This window comes from Dermochelys coriacea, chromosome 6 (assembly GCF_009764565.3).
Source record: "Dermochelys coriacea isolate rDerCor1 chromosome 6, rDerCor1.pri.v4, whole genome shotgun sequence".
NCBI classification, from domain to species: Eukaryota; Metazoa; Chordata; order Testudines; family Dermochelyidae; genus Dermochelys; species Dermochelys coriacea.
In genome coordinates, this window is record NC_050073.1 from 60,300,795 (window position 1) to 60,318,698 (window position 17,904).

Genomic DNA, 17,904 nt, shown 5'->3' on the forward strand with positions numbered 1-17,904 from the left:
AGTACTCCTTTTCTTTTTGCGAATACAGACTAACACAGCTGCTACTCTGAAACCTAGGATTTGAATGATGCAGGTTAAATTTTGAGCAGAAATAGTGGAAGACTATTTACATTTTATTTTTGTTTCAGAAATTATCTTATTTTTCATGTTAAAAATACATTAGTCATGAACCTTAAATTCTTGTTGGAGTAGTTTAGAGGCTTGAGCCGTTATGCAATATTTTGTCCTCTGGGAGAACTATGGCACAAGACACTAGAGCACAATATCAATTGTATGTCACATTCCTTTGGGATTCCCCAGGACAGTTGGGCACACTGTAGTTTCTGTGAGGATTGCTCACAACACTAGTAGAGATGAAGTACTTATTGTTAGAAGACATAACTTCAGTAATATTAATAATGACAGGATGCCAAGTAGAACGAGTGACCAAGTGAGTGTGAGATTAACTGCTTACGGATCATTTCTGACAAGATGGAGGTAATGTTGGTAGGATGGGAGATGTCACTAAAAGTCTGCCATATTATTGCCATCCTTGAGGTGAGGGAAAGAATCTATGGCTTGCCCCCACAGGTTTGCAATTTGGGGTGGTGGTTAGATCCAGGACTGCTCTTGGTTGCTCAGGCAGTAGCTGATTACCTTTTTTTAAATCTAGTCTTGGCAGGAGTGGCGCAACTGTTTCTTTCAGGTGTGAACCTTAGTTTCTTTTGTCAGTTCAAGATTAGATTAGATGTAATGGGATCTACCTGGAGCTCTGTACTGAATTTCCAAATGATCTCAAGCTAGTACAAAATGTAGTTGCCTGCTTAATGAGCGGAGTGTCGTACACAACACCAGTGCTCTGTAATCTCCCACCGTTACCCCACAATTTGGACCTAAGGCACTCCAATACTGGCTTGCCTGTAACTGTAAATGACCCTCAATTTACTCTGCCTTTTTTTTCCTTCCAGTTTTTCTCTGTCAGTCTCTATCAAGGTGCTTTTTATGATTTTTCAAAACAGTTAAAAGGAAAATCTCCCATTATACCACTGGCTGGCTTCCAGGTGGAATCCAAGGGATTGATTATAACCTCTAAAGTGCTTAAATGGTTTGGGATCTGGTTACCAGGGTGACTGCCTTTCTCCCACTGTGATGGATAGCATCATTTTAGTCAGCTGAGAGGTGCCCCACTGAAATGGAGGAGGATGCTGACCTGACTCACCCTGAGAGGTACTTGATTTTGGAGCACTCACCTACCTTGGTCTGCCACAGTAAGGATTTGTTAATTACCTGGGCACTCACTTGGAGATGAGCTGAGGGGCTGGAAGGTCACCAGGGGTTTCATGTTCATGATGACAGGTGGTTTTTAAGTGGTGCTTGCAGGTGTTGCATCTTGTCTGAAATATTGTTTGTTCTTAGTTATTTGAACTGCTTAGAGTCATGAGTAGGCACTGGAAAAACAGCAATTAAAAATTTAAAAGAAAATACAGAATAATAGGGAGTGTATTTTATGTATATAGTTATAGTTTTTACAAGAAATGGCTAGAAATAGGGCTCCTTTTATGTACCACATATTTAGGGGTTGTAAAAAGTTGCTACGTGTCCAGTAGACTTTCAGTACTGACACTGTTTGATCTAACAGCAGACTCGCCCACATCGCTGGTGAGGGAAGACAGTGTGGGACTTTGCCTATGAGGTAGAGAATCTATTGTGGTTCATAAGACAAAGCAGTAGCAGCATACTCTCCCTTGATTTCTTAACACTTGTCGGTCACTTCTCAGCCTCTTACCCCACCAATTGGTTACCTTAGTGGGATGTTCTTTGGGTATGTCTACATTTTGATAAAAAACAGAGTCTGAGCCTGGGTCAGTTGACTCGGGCTTGCAGGGCTAAACAGCGGTGTAGACATTCAGGCTTTGATGGAACCTGGGTTCTGAGACCCCCCACACACCTTGCTGAGCCTCAGGACCCAGGCCCGAACACTTATCCTGCAGTTTTATAGCTCTGCAAGCTCAAGTGAAACTGACGGCGCAAAAACTCTGCAAGTGTAGGCATAGCCTAAGAAACATCCATGCTGGGAAGAGCATAATTCTCCAATCACTCTGCCCTTAACAGCCTCTGACATGAGAGGCAAACTTCAAATGCCTGTCCAAAGAGCCACATCCTGCTACATAATCTGAAGATAGCAAGAATGAGTCACTCTCGGCCTGATCTCTTCAGGGAGCAGATTCACAGGCTCATGACTGTTACTGAGAATACTGCAGTCTCTAGACTCGGCAGTGTCCCCTGAACTCTTTCTGATGAAGTGACCGGACTGAATGCAGATTCTGTGCCAGACTGCGTAAAGAGGTGGTTTGAACAGTGTGGGGGACTCTGAAACCCTTTGGGAAGAGGGCATAGGAGTGAATGGCTATACCAAACTTTGGTTCCAAAAGGTCTGAATTTGTTTGTTAAAAGCAAATGTTTCAGTGGGTTTTAAGGAGTTACTAGGCCTGCTGGTGGTAAATGGTTGAACATTCGAATGGACAAGTCCCCTTACAAGTTTTTTTTTGTTTTTTTGTTTTTAAATAAAGGAGAGAGATACCCTGACCTTTGTCTTAGCTCGGAGAAATTGCAAGACTGACATCTTAACAGCTGGGTAGATAAGTAGACTGTCTCAATGAATAAGAAAAGGAGGACTTGTGGCACCTTAGAGACTAACAAAATTTATATGAGCATAAGCTTTTGTGAGCTACAGCTCAATTCATCAGATGCATGTGATGCATCCAATGAAGTGAGCTGTAGCTCATTAAAGTTTATGCTCAAATAAATTTTGTTAGTCTCTAAGGTGCCACAAGTCCTCCTTTTTCTTTTTGCGGATACAGACTAACATGGCTGCTCCTCTGAAACCTGTCAATGAATAAGGTTTCCCCACTGCTGGTAAGTATTGCTGGGCTTACTCTGTTTGACTCCTCCCATGGAAGCTGTCATTAAACCAGCTGCAGAAAGAAATTTCTATAATCTGGGGCTTTGACTTCTCTGGGTGGCATTTCAGGATAGATGGAAAATAGACACTTGAGCAGACTGCGAACTCGTTACTGTAAATGCCATTGCTACAACTGGCCCAGACAATTTCCAAATTAGTATTTTTCATGTAGGCTGAGTCAGCATATCCAACAGCTACTGTTGCAGAAGGGATGAAAAATGAATTGGATCAAACTCCCTGCAAAAGGCCATTAGTAAATGAGAAAATTCTATGATAGGTCTTAAAGTTACTTGGCTGGTAAGAATCTTCTTGTGCACAAGTATGAAGGGTTCATTTGGTTTCTCTCTCAACTCCGGTGCCCTAAAATACTTATGTTAATTAATCGACACAACCTCTCTGTGAGATAGGTATCCCCTTCCTTGTATAGGTGCGGCAACAAAGACCTAGAGATGTTAAGTAACTTGTACAGGGTCACATAACAAATCAGAGGTAGAGCTGGGATTAGAACTGACGAGTGAGGTAGACTCTCGTATAGCAAGAACTAAGGTTATGTGCTTTATGGTTCAATGGCAATGGCTTGAATTACACTCCGCAGTGAAGAGAGAGATGTTATAAGTGTCCAACTAGTATAATATTCACACTGCTTTTAATGTTACCAGGCAGACATCCTGCACCAGCCAAAGCTTGAGTGAGCTTCACAGCACCATGGTAGAGCTCTGGAGTTCACAAACCCCAGAACAGTTGTGGTGAGGTCTGCACTAGAGAGCAATGGTCATTACCACCATACTAAACATAAATGTAGTGTAGGGCAGTCCCTTTTGGACCTCTGAAAATTATGAGCAGCCAGACGTCCAAATTGCACATGACCTTCAGTCAATGGCAGAGGCAGGTGTTGCCGCACCATCCTCTGAAGATGCTTTCCTTCAGTTGGCCAACCTTACTATTTTTACCTGTACTGAGTGGGGTGTCTGTTACAGCAGAAAAGATGGCTGCTTGTCATCCAGGTTATGGCCACCAATTGAGCAGGAGTGGTTACAGATCAGAACCCCATGGAACACCATATCCTGCAGAAGTGCAATTGCCCCCACACCAGTTTCTGGAGCTTCCTTAAGCAGAGACCAGAGCCAGTGGAACAATAGCACTTACTTCAGCCAGGATTTGGACTAGTCGGATCAACCTAATGGTCAGCAGTATCAAAATCTGCCGACTGATATAAAACACCTGGTCTTTCTTCATTGCTAGATCGTCAGCATTCATTATTATTTCTGCATATTTGTCTTGAACAAGCATCTGTCTGCCTCCGATCAGGGCCCTCTTGTCCATGATGTTAGGCCCTGAGGATACTTTGTGTTAAAGGGAATACTATGTTACTATATGTGGACTGAAGAGCATTCTGGAAAAAGATTAAGGGAATGATGTGGCTAACATGCCAGTAATCTCTGAATTAGTTTAGCAGGGGATTCTTCAGCGGGGGAAGCCACTATGAAGATATGGAGTTGAAGTTCAAAATCAGTATGGGGAGGAGGACATGGGACTTTACTGAAGGGCAAGTGCCCTGCTCAGGAATTCCCCACAGAATTACCCCCAAACTTTAGGTCCTGTGAGTTCCCAATTCATCTGTGCTCAAAAAAATTACCTGCTGTTCACGATGGCAGCAATGTGTTCCCTCTTATCGCTGCTCAGCTGGTGCTGACAAATGTGACCATTGCTAATGCAGAGAGCACAAAACAGTTCAGCACACCTTTTGTAATGGTGATTCAGAGACCAAGTTACCCCAGTCGTAATCATGCCTTTTGTGACTCTGTGGTCCGCTCTAGCAGCTAAACTATTTACACACCACACAACAGAACCACTAACCCAGGAACCTATCCTTGCAACAAAGCCCGTTGCCAACTCTGTCCACATATCTATTCAGGGGATACCATCATAGGGCCTAATCACATCAGCCACACTATCAGAGGCTCGTTCACCTGCGCATCTACCAATGTGATATATGCCATCATGTGCCAGCAATGCCCCTCTGCCATGTACATTGGCCAAACTGGACAGTCTCTACGTAAAAGAATGAATGGACACAAATCAGACGTCAAGAATTATAACATTCAAAAACCAGTTGGAGAACACTTCAATCTCTCTGGTCACTCGATCACAGACCTAAGAGTGGCTATACTTCAACAAAAAGCTTCAAAAACAGACTCCAACGAGAGACTGCTGAATTGGAATTAATTTGCAAACTGGATACAATTAACTTAGGCTTGAATAGAGACTGGGAATGGATGAGTCATTACACAAAGTAAAACTATTTCCCCATGGTATTTCTCCCTCCCACCCCACCCCCCACTGTTCCTCTGATATTCTTGTTAACTGCTGGAATTAGCCTACCTGCTTGTCACCATGAAAGGTTTTCCTCCTTCCCCCGCCTGCTGTTGGTGATGGCTTATCTTAAGTGATCACTCTCCTTACAGTGTGTATGATAAACCCATTGTTTCATGTTCTCTGTGTGTGTGTATATAAATCTCTCCTCTGTTTTTTCCACCAAATGCATCCGATGAAGTGAGCTGTAGCTCACGAAAGCTTATGCTCTAATAAATTTGTTAGTCTCTAAGGTGCCACAAGTACTCCTTTTCTTTTTGCGAATCATGGCAGTTGCTTGACTTCGGGCCTGTCAACCCAAGCAAATTGTGACTTTATGGGGGGAATCATGTTAGCATTATAGTATCCTGACTATGTAGGAACCATGGTCCGGTCATGCCTTTGCCTGGCTGTAACAGAGTTTGGAAACCTGATTATAAAATTGTTTGCTCTCCTTTACAGAGGCAAGACCAAACAGTACTATGTTACTGCTTGGGTCGCTGCTGTATTATAACATGGTCCCTCATCATACAGACCTTGCCTTTGCAGTCTGGCTCTTATGTCAGGCCTGGAAACTCCTGAGTATTCATTTGTGTGAGATTTTTTTTTCTTTTACTCAAAAGGAGTGGTTTGGGAACTGTTTGCTTGTTTTTACAATATATTATTCCTTCCTGTTCCACATGATGGAGTGGGAGGAGGAATTCCCAAAGGCACATGCAACTCCCATTGACAGTCCAGTGAGCGAGGGGTCTAACTGCCATTTGTCTCTCTAAAAGTCTCCCCCATAGTCTGTAAAACTTCATCTTAAATAAAGTTGTTGTAGCAATCGAGAAGCACAACCAGCTACCTGCATGCGATTGTAAAGCATTTTGACTTCTTAGGGATAGAAATAAAATTCAGCTTTAGAAACAGGCACGTGGGGCAGTATGACTGGCTGAAGCCGATGGCTTTTATTTTTGTTTCTGCAGAGTAATACACCACTGGAAAAAATAATTTCAAATGGGAAAAGACAATATCCATAATTATAGTGGCAATAGCAGGCTTCCTCCATGGTTGGCTGATCATGGCAGAGCGTTAATAAGCATAGTGATTTTTTTTTTCTAGTGTTGCAGCATGTTAATTAAGTTAGTTTAACTCTGTGCTTCTACTGAGTCACCAGCTGGTTACTGCATTGGTGGAAGACTGCAATTAGTCTTTTTTTCTTTTTTCGTCTTTTTAAAAATTCTTTGGCATGCATCGAATGTCTGAGTGAATCCATTACTGTACATCGCATAAGTACTTGTGTCTGATTATATAAATACACTGCTATATGATTATATATACAGATCTCCTTTCTTCGGTTTCATCTCATTTGCCCACATTAGTGCATGAAAAATTAAGCCTCCTCTTCAAAATGTTTTCTTGGTAGGGAAACTGTAATTTCCCAATAAAGTTTCCAGTCCTGCTCCTATTGATTTAAGTTGTTGTTGATTTTCACTAGGAGCGGAACTTGGCTCAAATAAGGACAGAGAGCTGGTTTCCATTGGACTTTGTCCTCCATGCAATACATTGTAGTCCAAAGGAGATTACATTTTGGGATTATTTTTTTTAAGACCCCTCTGTTTTATGGGTTGAGTATGTTGGAACTCTGCATGTTCACATTTGAGTCCTTTTGTTCTTGTGATTTGCCTCTTGCAAATAAAATATAAAGAGGTTCTTTAACCCCTGTTGTGAGGACTGGCACTGGTGGTAGCAGTTGTCTTCTTTGACTTGCCCTTCTGGGAGATGATCCATCTGCTCGTGTACTAGAGAAAGCTGAACTGCTGAAGAGAAGATGGCCAGGGGCTCTTCCCACCCCACAAAACAATCTTACTGTAATAAATCTGAGGAAGGTCTGGACTTCAGATGATTCCACTGCTATCATGTGGACTCTGGCTTCAACTAAAAGCATTTACATAGCTTGTTCAAGCAGCTTGCTGCTGTTGGAAACAAAATGGTCAGTCATCAGCAGCAGGTAGCTGATGCAGTTTAAATAACTTCTTAGACATTTTAGATGCTGCTCCCAACTTTCTATTTATTTATTTTTAAATAACCTAGCCTAGCAAAGTTGGAGGCAACATATTGTATCGGAAGGGGAAATGAAAGAGAATATACAGTATATTTTATTCTTTCTAGCCAGAGACTGCATTTCATTGGAGATAGCTGTGTGTGTTGGGGGTTGCAGGACAGTACAATTTACCACCTTGTGGAATTGCATGTGTCAGAGCCAATTAGGGTGACCAGATAGCAAGTGTAAAAAATTGGGATGGGGTGGGGGGTAATAGGTGCCTATATTTAAAAAAAAAAAAGCCCCCAAAATCAGGACTGTCGCTATAAAATTGGGACATCTGGTCACCCTAGAGCCAATCCTTCTGGGAAAAGAGGATAAACCTGTGTTCTAATGTCACTACTGGAGGAGAACCCTTTGCATGGTGGGCTGTAATCACATCAGTCAAAAATGTGTTTAAAATGTTGGGTGACAACATGTACACCACCCAAAAGTCAGGTAGTTGGTGTCTGGCTCTTACCCCTGACATTTTGAGTAGGTGACCCTTTGTTAGTATAGGACCACTACATGAGCAATCATAGTTCTTCTTCAAGTGCTGTCCCTGTGGGTGCTCCACTCCAGGTGATGATGTGTCCTGGCGCCATAGATCGGGAGATCTTTGGTAGCAGTGCCTGGTCAGGATGCACGTGCTCAGCTGCTGTCTCAGTCTCGTTTAGAGTCTGCCTGAGCGCTCGCGTCTCGTGCGCCCCTCAGTTCCTTCTCAACTGTCATTGGCTGAAGACGGGACTCGGGGCAGTGTTGATCCTCTTCCCTGGTCTCTAAGGGAAACAATTACAAAGAATATAGAAATAGTAACATCCCAGTTGTTTCTCTTCCGTTAGGATAGTGGTTACTTAGTTTAAAAGAAGGGGGAAAAAAACAGAACTTTTTTCCTCAAGCTTGTCTCCCGTGGAGACACTCTCCCCTGGCACTCCAAGTTCAATAATGCCAGGGAGTTCAGGATTTAAGAAATGTGCTTCCTGTCAGGACTGTATGCCAAGGTCCGATAGACACTCACGTTGTGAGAAGTTTCTCGGCGAGACACACATCTCTGCTAAGTGTGGCCATTGCACGAGCCTCAAAACCAGGGCTTGTCATATATCAGGTATCTCCAAGAGATCTGCTTGAAAAGTTGTTGTGTAGAAATGGCTGCACCCTTTAAACTCTCGGTAGTGGAGACAAATAATCACAAGGACTTACGAAATGGCTTAGTCCTGCCTAAGTAGAAGGCAATGCTACCACGCAGGATACCATGGCAGACACCATAGTGAGCCATACAGTACTGTCTACAGTACTCACTGCCGTAACTCCAAAGTCCCACCAGCCATAGTGGGTACTGCTCCACATTCACCTGGAGTGGAGTACCCACAGGGACAGCACTTGAAGAAGAAGAGTTGCTCACCTTGCAGTAACTAAGGTTCTTTGAGATGTGTCCCCCATGGGTGTTCCACTCCCCGCTCTCCTCCCTTCTGCTTTGGAGTAATAGTCTGACTTCTCCATGGTAGAGAAGAAACTGAGGGGGGCATGGGTCGCGTGCGCTCAGGCAGACTCTAATGAGACTAAAAAGAAAAGGAGTACTTGTGGCACCTTAGAGACTAACAAATTTATTAGAGCATAAGCTTTCGTGAGCTACAGCTCACTTCATCGGATGCATTTGGTGGAAAAAACAGAGGAGAGATTTATATATACACACACAGAGAACATGAAACAACGGGTTTATCATACACACTGTAAGGAGAGTGATCACTTAAGATAAGCCATCACCAGCAGCGGGGGTGAGGGGGAAGGAGGAAAACCTTTCATGGTGACAAGCAAGGTAGGCTAATTCCAGCAGTTAACAAGAATATCAGACAGGTTTCAGAGTAGCAGCTGTGTTAGTCTGTATTCTTAAAAAGAAAAGGAGTACTTGTGGCACCTTAGAGACTAACAAATTTATTAGAGCATAAGCTTTCGTGAGCTACAGCTCACTTCATCGGATGCAACCGATGAAGTGAGCTGTAGCTCACGAAAGCTTATGCTCTAATAAATTTGTTAGTCTCTAAGGTGCCACAAGTACTCCTTTTCTTTTTAAGAATATCAGAGGAACAGTGGGGGGTGGGGTGGGGGGGAGAAATACCATTTCCCCATGGTATTTCTCCCCCCCACCTCACCCCCCACTGTTCCTCTGATATTCTTGTTAACTGCTGGAATTAGCCTACCTTGCTTGTCACCATGAAAGGTTTTCCTCCTTTTCCCCCCCTTGCTGCTGGTGATGGCTTATCTTAAGTGATCACTCTCCTTACAGTGTGTATGATAAACCCATTGTTTCATGTTCTCTGTGTGTGTATATAAATCTCTCCTCTGTTTTTTCCACCAAATGCATCCAATGAAGTGAGCTGTAGCTCACGAAAGCTTATGCTCTAATAAATTTGTTAGTCTCTAAGGTGCCACAAGTACTCCTTTTCTTTTTGCGAATACAGAATAACGCGGCTGCTACTCTGAAACCTGTGACTGCGAGACAGCAGCTGAACGCGTGCATCCCGACCAGGCACTGCTACTGAAGATCTCTGATCAATGGCGCTGGGGCGCACAGCCACCTGGAGTGGAGCACCCACAAGGGGACACATCTCAAAGAACCTGTAGCTGTAGTAGGAAGCCACCACATTAGAAAGCTAGAAGGGCACAGCTCGGCAAACACCTATTGCTGGGAGTTTCAAGCTATTGGAACCCTAAAAACCAGGCATGGGACTGTGACCTGCTGTGGTGGCCATTTCTATGGCTAACAATTCCTGCATCCCCAGCCCTATCCCTTGTCTGTGGTTTCTGAGTCAGGTAGGTTGGTGCCATTTCCCTGCAAGCCAGAAGCATGGGGAATAGTTTCCTGCGAGGAAATGGGGAGTGTATTAGTTTGGTACAGCTGGCATAAAGAGGGCTGTTGATTTCAGATACATCTCCCCACTCAAACGGCTTCCTGAGGGAGGAATTTCCTGAGGTGGCAGCTTTGCTTTGCTTTTTGTGGGTTGATGGGAGTGTGTTGCAGGTGTGGAGTGAGACACGCAATTGTTTAACACTGAGGACAGATGATGTCTGGTCCTCTTTGCTCATAATCTCCCTCTCTGCGAAAGAATTTTGTAACCAAACACAAGTCTTGCCCGAGGAAGGAAGGAAATGTGTGGGTTATGGACAGCCTGTATTGTTTAAGCAAAGTGATCTTGCTTAAGATCTTTGGAATTTTTGTTATGTAATCACTGTTTCAGATGGCTGAATTGGTGATAGCTGCCATGCTGGCTTTCCCCCAGACATGTTTCCAGTCAGTGGCATAGCAGAAGGCTTTGACTGGAGGAGCCCTTGAAAGGTATAGTGATATAGTAATTGGAGTGTATATCTTTACCAAGACAGTAACAGCTGACTAGCCAAACCCTTTTGGCACATGACGTTCTCATGAGAAAAGGAGCTAGGCTAGACAATGGATTTCCTGGCGGCCAGCTGGGAAGGGTTATATAATAAGCTTTCAGTGCTGAAAATGGCATTTGCATTCATTTGTTCTGTACCAGTGCTTTAGGTTCCCTTGTTGTTGAGCCTAGAGCATATTTTAGTGCTGAGTGGGGAGCTTTCCCTTGTGAATGTGGGGTCTAGATCAATTCCTGCAGAATTTAAAATTAAAAAAAATATAGCCCTTATGAGACCTTTTCAAATGTGATATCAAATGTAAACTAATACAGTGTTGTCTGACTGCAGACTCGGGGAGACATCTCCTGTGTTTTTTGCTGCTGCTCATAGCTTTGCCAAGCAGAACAGAGTAAAATCAATGTTCTGGTCAGTTTCCCTGCTGCTATTCAAAACCCTAAGGGCAGTAGTGACACTGTTAAATGATCATGTGAAGTTTATGCTGCTCTGCTTTGGAAATCTCTGGGTACCAGAGGCAGGCACTGGAATATGTTCAGTAAGGAGTAGGGACCCTAAAAGGAAGCTGAGGTAGGGGTGAACTAGCAAAGTCCTCTTGTTCTTTTACCTGCTCCCAACTACACTCTGAAAACAATCAGGAGGCAAGGCAAGTGGTGTAAGAGTGGAAACCTGCCCCCCTTGTCGACAGAACTCTGGAGGAGAGAGAAAAGACACATGCTCCTTCTTCCAGCAGCTGAACCAGGGGCAGCATCTCTAAACATATCAGTCACTTGCTAACTATCTGGCTGGTACCTTTTTGGGAAATCTTTCAGAGCCTAGAATTTCTACTTTCTGGGAAAAGCTCCTACGTAAAATACATAGGTACAGAATTCTAAACTCTTGTCATTCAGCTCATGTGAGCCATATCCCCCGGGGTCCCTGCCGGCTGCAGACACCATTTTCAGCAGCATGTCAATTGGCATGGCAGCCTCTGTGCTTGGGCTTTGAACGTGACTAACGGTTTAGCTCAGTGGTTCTTAACCTGTTTACCTGTGTTGTGAGCTGCAGGTTAAGAACCACAGCACCCTCCCAACCCCCTCCACTGTCCCCTATGCCCAGCACCATCTCCCCACCCCCCGCTCAAACCCCTCTATAGAGCAGGATGAGGAGTGGAGCTGGGCAGCTGGAAAAGGGACCCCGTAGCACTGGACCCTGCCAGCCAGAATTGCTGGGCAGCCATAGCTGGACCCCATCGTGCAGGGCTGGGCAACTGGCAGCCCAACCCAGACCCAGGGGGGCACAGGGCTAGCCCTGCATAGCTGTGCTCGGGGAGGGGGGAACAGGACCAAATGAAAGGCAGTGTTGCCTCTGGCATGTATCCAGTATGGGGGAGAGGGGAGTACCACCCCATGCTCCCCCAATCTCTGTCCATGGGGGAGGGGGAAGAGGTGCCGCCTCTTGCTCTCCCAAAATGGCACCCCTGCTCATAAAAGTCAATGGGAGTTGGGCCTGGCCCAGGTGACTAGTGATTTTGATTAGGCTAAACTGTTTTCCCTCCCAGTCTACAAACTGCTGATAATCACCTGTGAGCCTTGCTGTGTTGAAGCATAGGAAAATGTAACTGTGCTTACCCCCAAATTTCCTTTGTCGTAAGGAGTACACAAGCCAACCTGGGTGAGAAGGTTTGTGGCTTGGTAGGTAAGGGAATAACACATTTCATATGCTCTTCAGGAGGCATAATTAGTTGTTCATGTTCTGCTCATGTATTTGGTTAGAAGGGGACACAGTTTTCACCATAGCTGTGTAAGTGCTAAACTGGCAGCTGAATTGTATCTCTGAGCCAGCGACTGATGGAATTGAATTCTACACCCTCTGCTGCAATAAGCACGCTGTAGGATCTATGGACCTGGCCAGCTGAGGAAAGGAAACTTTTTAGGTTAAGCACGTACAAATTTTCCTAATACAGATTGTGAAAGGAACATAAGACTTTGACCCAGGTGCCTTTCTAGCATCACTTATGGTGTCACTACTGGGCAATAAGAAGATAAATGCCTATGGGTTTTATAATCCTATGACAAGCTGCTAATATTAGCCTTCATCTAGTTTTGTGGATTTAAGTGTTTAGTTTGTTCTTTCATCCTCCATGTCAGTGAATTGTGCTACACTCCTTCATTGCCACAGCAGATTCCTTATCTGTTTGTATTGTGACTCAGTCACTAATTGTGGAGGTTATTTCTGTCAGGTTCAAGTACTCTATTTTGGTTATAATCCTAAAACCTATACTTTATGTAACTCCACAGTGTGGCAGGAGACTGTGCTTTTCTCCATTTGGTCTTTGGTAACTAAGGGCATTGGAGAATCCAGTCTTTTGGGAGTCATTCTTCTGTTGTGGATGTCTGTGGTTTAAGAAAAGGAGTACTTGTGGCACCTCAGACACTAACAGACAAATTTATTATTTGTTAGTCTCTAAGGTGCCACAAGTCCTCCTTTTCCTTTTGCGGATACAGACTAACACGGCTGCTACTCTGAAACCTGTCTGTTTTGCTATCTAGTGTGCTTGTGTGGGTTTCTTGGCTTGTTTCTGGCGGTCTCTGTGTTTGTAATGTGACTTTGCCACTTCGTGGGATGATCTACATTTCATAGCAAAATAAAGAGAAACTGTGTGCTTCATACTTCTATAAGGAGTGACTGAGGTTTTTAATGCTTTATTCCTTCACTAAGTGGCAACTCCGAGGTCCACTAACCAAACTGAATACCCAGTTGGGAAAGTTACAAAATTATCTAATTGCCAGTCATAGCTATAATCTCTTTTGCATATAAATCATGCTTCATCATGAAGGGGCTCCTAAAAAAAGGAAGAATTGCTTCACTCACTGCTGAGGGCCATTGTGGGGTGGAACAGGGCAGCTGTAGTAGGTAGGTATCCCACCATAACAGAAAATGCCATGGGACACTTAATGACCACACATGGTCTGGGCTTATGTTTTACAACTCATCAGAAACTCTTTACAGCACCATCTTTGATCAGAGTTCAGAACTTGAGCATATTCCCAGGCTAGCAAAGGCCAGGAACACCTATATAACACTTTGGTAACCACACTACCTTACTTTACACATCTTTGATCAGCTCCAAAGGAAGCCACATCTAGCCCCTCTTAGCTGGAAGGATGTCTGGCTATGAGCTTGGTGGAAAGAAGTAAATGGAGAAGACAATTGCAGTCTGTCTTGGGGTAGGAGTCCAGGAGGGTCATTTTGTGGTAGCTTTTCTTGTCCACATGATAGAAGAATATTTCCTGCTCTTTTGTCCTATTAAAAATGTATTCAAAGAGCATTACAGCTTGGACATGAAAGTGGTTGGTTCCCTTCTGAGAGCAGAGTTCTCTTGAGAACATCTACTGACAACATGGGGTTAGCAGCAACTTTCTGTGTCCCACTGGTTATTGGGAAGGGGAAGTGTGATATAAAGCAAAGAAAGACTTCTGTCACTTTTTATTTTACAGAGTGAAACCAAACATCCTACTTGTCTTGCATTTTGATTGACAATGAATAAAAATGCCTGACGCATTTAGAACTGCCCTTGTAGAAATCCTGATACATAGATTAAACCTGCCTCTCAATCTGGAGATGGCAATCTCTACTGCTGGGCTGATTTCAGTGATACTCAAATGCTTGGCTTTCTCACCTTTGATTCTTCCCTCTTCTCTCCCCCTCCATCCCTTCCCAGCTAAGAACAATCTCTCTCTGAAGAGAGTGTAAACCTAATATCAGACCTTGGCCCCTCGCACCAGTAGGCTGTGTTCAAACCCTATTCTTACACTAAGAGAATCTTAAAAGAAAGCTGTGCCAAGGGGATAGGCATAGCTTTCCAAACAGCTTTTACTCACCCAGGGCTGTAATACCCCTTGGGAAGCTTGAAATTATGATTACCTAGTTATTTTATTTCCCTCCATTGCTTGGCACGATGCCATAAGTGTCTCATCAACACGGAGCTCCATCCACTGTTCACACTTCTAGGAGCAAGAGTTAAACCATTTTGGCTGGGGATGAGGCAAGAAATACATAAGTCTGTTAAGGTTTCAGATACATAAAAAAAAAAAACAGTGAAAATGGGAGTGTGCCATTTATCTTGTAGAGATGGCTACCAGCTCCCCCTGGTTTTAGGTTGCTTAACACTTTCCATTATAAAGAATTCCTGTTAGCTTTTTGAGACGGAGGTGTGCAGCAGGCCTTTAAAATTTGGCAGGAAGTAAGCCTGGGGGCCAGAGAAGGGTCTTTTCTTTGGCTGATGAAATTCTGTTCAGGTTTGACGGAGCGAAATAACTTTGGGAAATCATCATTTCCCTTCTGTAGTTTGTGTTCGTGGGGAACATGTTGGCAACATGCCACACTGAAGGTGAGTGTTCTAATGTAAGGCTGGGCCCCCACACTGCGCTAAACCCAACAGCGGAGAATGTCTCTCTGCAAAGAGAATTAGGCCAAACTCCTCCTGACCACTGTATTCCAGACACAACACACCGTCTCAGTGGCCCATTTCCCCTCTCTGGGGCACTACATGGAGAAGGGTTCCAAAGAATTTCACACACACCCATACACTCACATCTACATACCTCCCAGGGAAAGGGGAAGAGAGAGACAAGCTGGGCTTTCCCCTGACCAAGTCTTCCTTCTGGATTCAGCACATAGCCCCAGTGGCCCACCTGGAAACCCACCCCTCTGGTGGCACCACACAGGGAAGTAGGTCCCCTAGATATTCAATGAAGGAGTGGGGAGAAGCTGGGATGGGTTCCCTCAGTCCTGTAGCTCAAGGCATGCTATGGTGTGGAATGGTCGGGGTTCAAACCTTGCTCCTGATGCACAATGAAGATGGTATTACAGTTGCACAAAATAGATTTCCCCCCCCTTTTTTTAAATACCTAATGAGTTGCATACAAAAAACTCAAACATTATTTATGTTGCAAAATCAAGCACTCAAAAGCTAGGAAATTCCAGAATTTAGATGCTGTCATTAAATGCAAAGTTTGGCTTATAGCCACATGTTCTTCATTTTCAGGGTATCCTCTTGAGACACCCGGTGCCTGGTTTGCAGAGGTACTGAGCACTCAGCTGCTATTAAAGTCATTAGGAGCTGTGCACGCTCAACCCCTGTAGCATTAAGGCTGTGTGGGCTGGAAGAAGCACAGGGTTTGGGAGGTGCTTAGCTCTAATTCTGCCTCTGCTACTGCGTCACCATTTGGCCTCAGGCATGTCTCTTTGTGTCTGTTTCCTGGGGTATAAAATGCAGATGGCAATATACTTACCTCCCAGTGGAGATGAATTATTAATATTTGTGAGGCACTCGGATCGCATGGCAATAAGCGCCCTAGAAAATGACTCATTCTGTAATCATTGCATTGTATGCAATAAATAAGGCAGGGAATCACTGAATGATGAGGATAACAATATTCAACTGCTTCATTCCATGAGTATCATCCGTCTTTTGAACTGAATGAGACCAGGGGTTTCTGGAGGGAAAACATGTGATCACATAATTGAAGACTCTTCATTCTGATTCATACACACAAGGTTGTTTAGGTAACCTAAATTCTGGTATTTGCAAGCTTTCAACTGCTTGAGCATAACCTAACATTTTTAAAGTTTAAAGCTTTTTGTATGTAATTTATATAGCATCACTGGTGTACATAGCCCTTCACAATAGAGAGCACACCAAACAAAGAAATACAACCCTGCCCAATAGGGCTTCTGATATAAAAGGCATGCATGAATACAGTGCAAAATAATGGAGACTAGAAGAAACATTCTTAAGCAACGAGGGTACCTCTACATTGGAATAAAAGATCTGTGGAATGTCTGTGGCTGGCCTAGGTCAACTGACTTGGGCTCACTGGGCTCAGGCTCCGAGGCTAAAAATTGCACTATAGATGCTCGGGCTTGGAGACTGGACTTCGGCGTCCCAGAGCTCGGGTTCCAGCCTGAGCCCAAATGTCTACAAAGCAATTTTACAGCCCTTCAACCCAAGCTGGCCAACAAGGGTTTTTAGTTCCCATGGAGATGTACACTTAGTGCACGGGTGGGCAAACTTTTTGGCCTGAGGGCCACATCTGGGAATAGAAATTGTATGGCGGGTCATAAATGTTCACAAAATTGGGTTGGGGTGCAGGAGGGGGTGAGGGCTCTAGGGCGGGGCTGGGGATGAGGAGTCTGGCCTGGGATCGAAGGGTTTGGAGAGCGGGAGGGGGATCAGGGCTGGGGCCGGTGTGCGGGAAAGGGTGTAGGTTCCAGCTGGGGATGAGAGGTTTGGGGTGCTGGAGGGTGCTCCGGGCTGGGATCAAGGGGTTTGGAGAGCAGGAGGGGGATCAGGGCTGGGGCAGGGAGTTGGGGTGTGGGGAGAGGCTCAGGGGTGCAGGTTCCGAGTGGCGCTTACCTCAAGCAGCTCCCGGAAGCAGTGCCATGTCCCTTCTTCGGCTCTTACATGGAGGCACAGCCAGGCAGCTCTGCACGTTGCCCCATCCACAGGCGCCGCCCCTGCAGCTCCCATTGGAGCACCAGAGGGGGTCATGGGAGTGCATAGGAGCTGGAGCAGGAGGGCCATGTGCCCGCTTCTGGGAGCCGCGTGGTGCATCCCCCCAACACTGCGCCCCAGCTGGAGCTCTGGAGCGGGGCCGCGCCATATGATGCAGCCCCCAACCCTGTGCCCCAGCTGGAGTGTCGGAGCAGGGCAAGCCCCAGATCTCCCTCCCTAGCAGGAACTCGTGGGCCAACTTAAAGCAGCTCATGGGCCGAATCCGTCCTGTGGGTTGTAGTTTGCCCACCCCCGCCTTAGTGGCTAGAGTCCATATGAAAACTGCTTAACGATGCCTTACTTCTGTCACCAGGGGTTGTATTGAGCTGGTTGCTCCTCAGCAGTATGTTCCAATAGCAAGTTTCTGGACCTATCAGTTTAAACTTCCATTTAAAAAGGGGGAGGTGGGAACTTTGCTGGGAAAATACTTAGAATGAGACCCACTGCAGTCCTGAGTATGCAGACAGACATGATGAAATAGCTCGGTGAACAAGATGCTTAAATCGCCTCCCCCTGCAGATGAAGCAGGCCCTAAACTCAGCAGAACCACTGTGATGGTGCTTGTGCAGGGGAGGGGGCAGACTGCTTGAAGGGACTCCACATAGAAGAGTCTGGTGTGGCTAG

The 17,904-nt window shown here is 44.9% G+C and overlaps 1 protein-coding gene and 1 long non-coding RNA gene across 2 annotated transcripts in view; one reads left to right on the forward strand and one right to left on the reverse strand.

The window, feature by feature from the left end:
* SUSD6 (sushi domain containing 6) overlaps positions 1 to 17,904 on the forward strand; it is a 110,518-nt gene that overhangs the window by 75,696 nt on the left and 16,918 nt on the right. The window lies entirely within an intron of this gene.
* The window catches only part of LOC119856597, a 50,207-nt gene continuing 39,639 nt past the window's right edge, over positions 7,337 to 17,904 (reverse strand). Inside the window, exon 3 of the long non-coding RNA XR_006282330.1 lies at positions 7,337 to 8,137. This is a non-coding gene — a long non-coding RNA (uncharacterized LOC119856597). The remainder of the gene's footprint in view (positions 8,138 to 17,904) is intronic.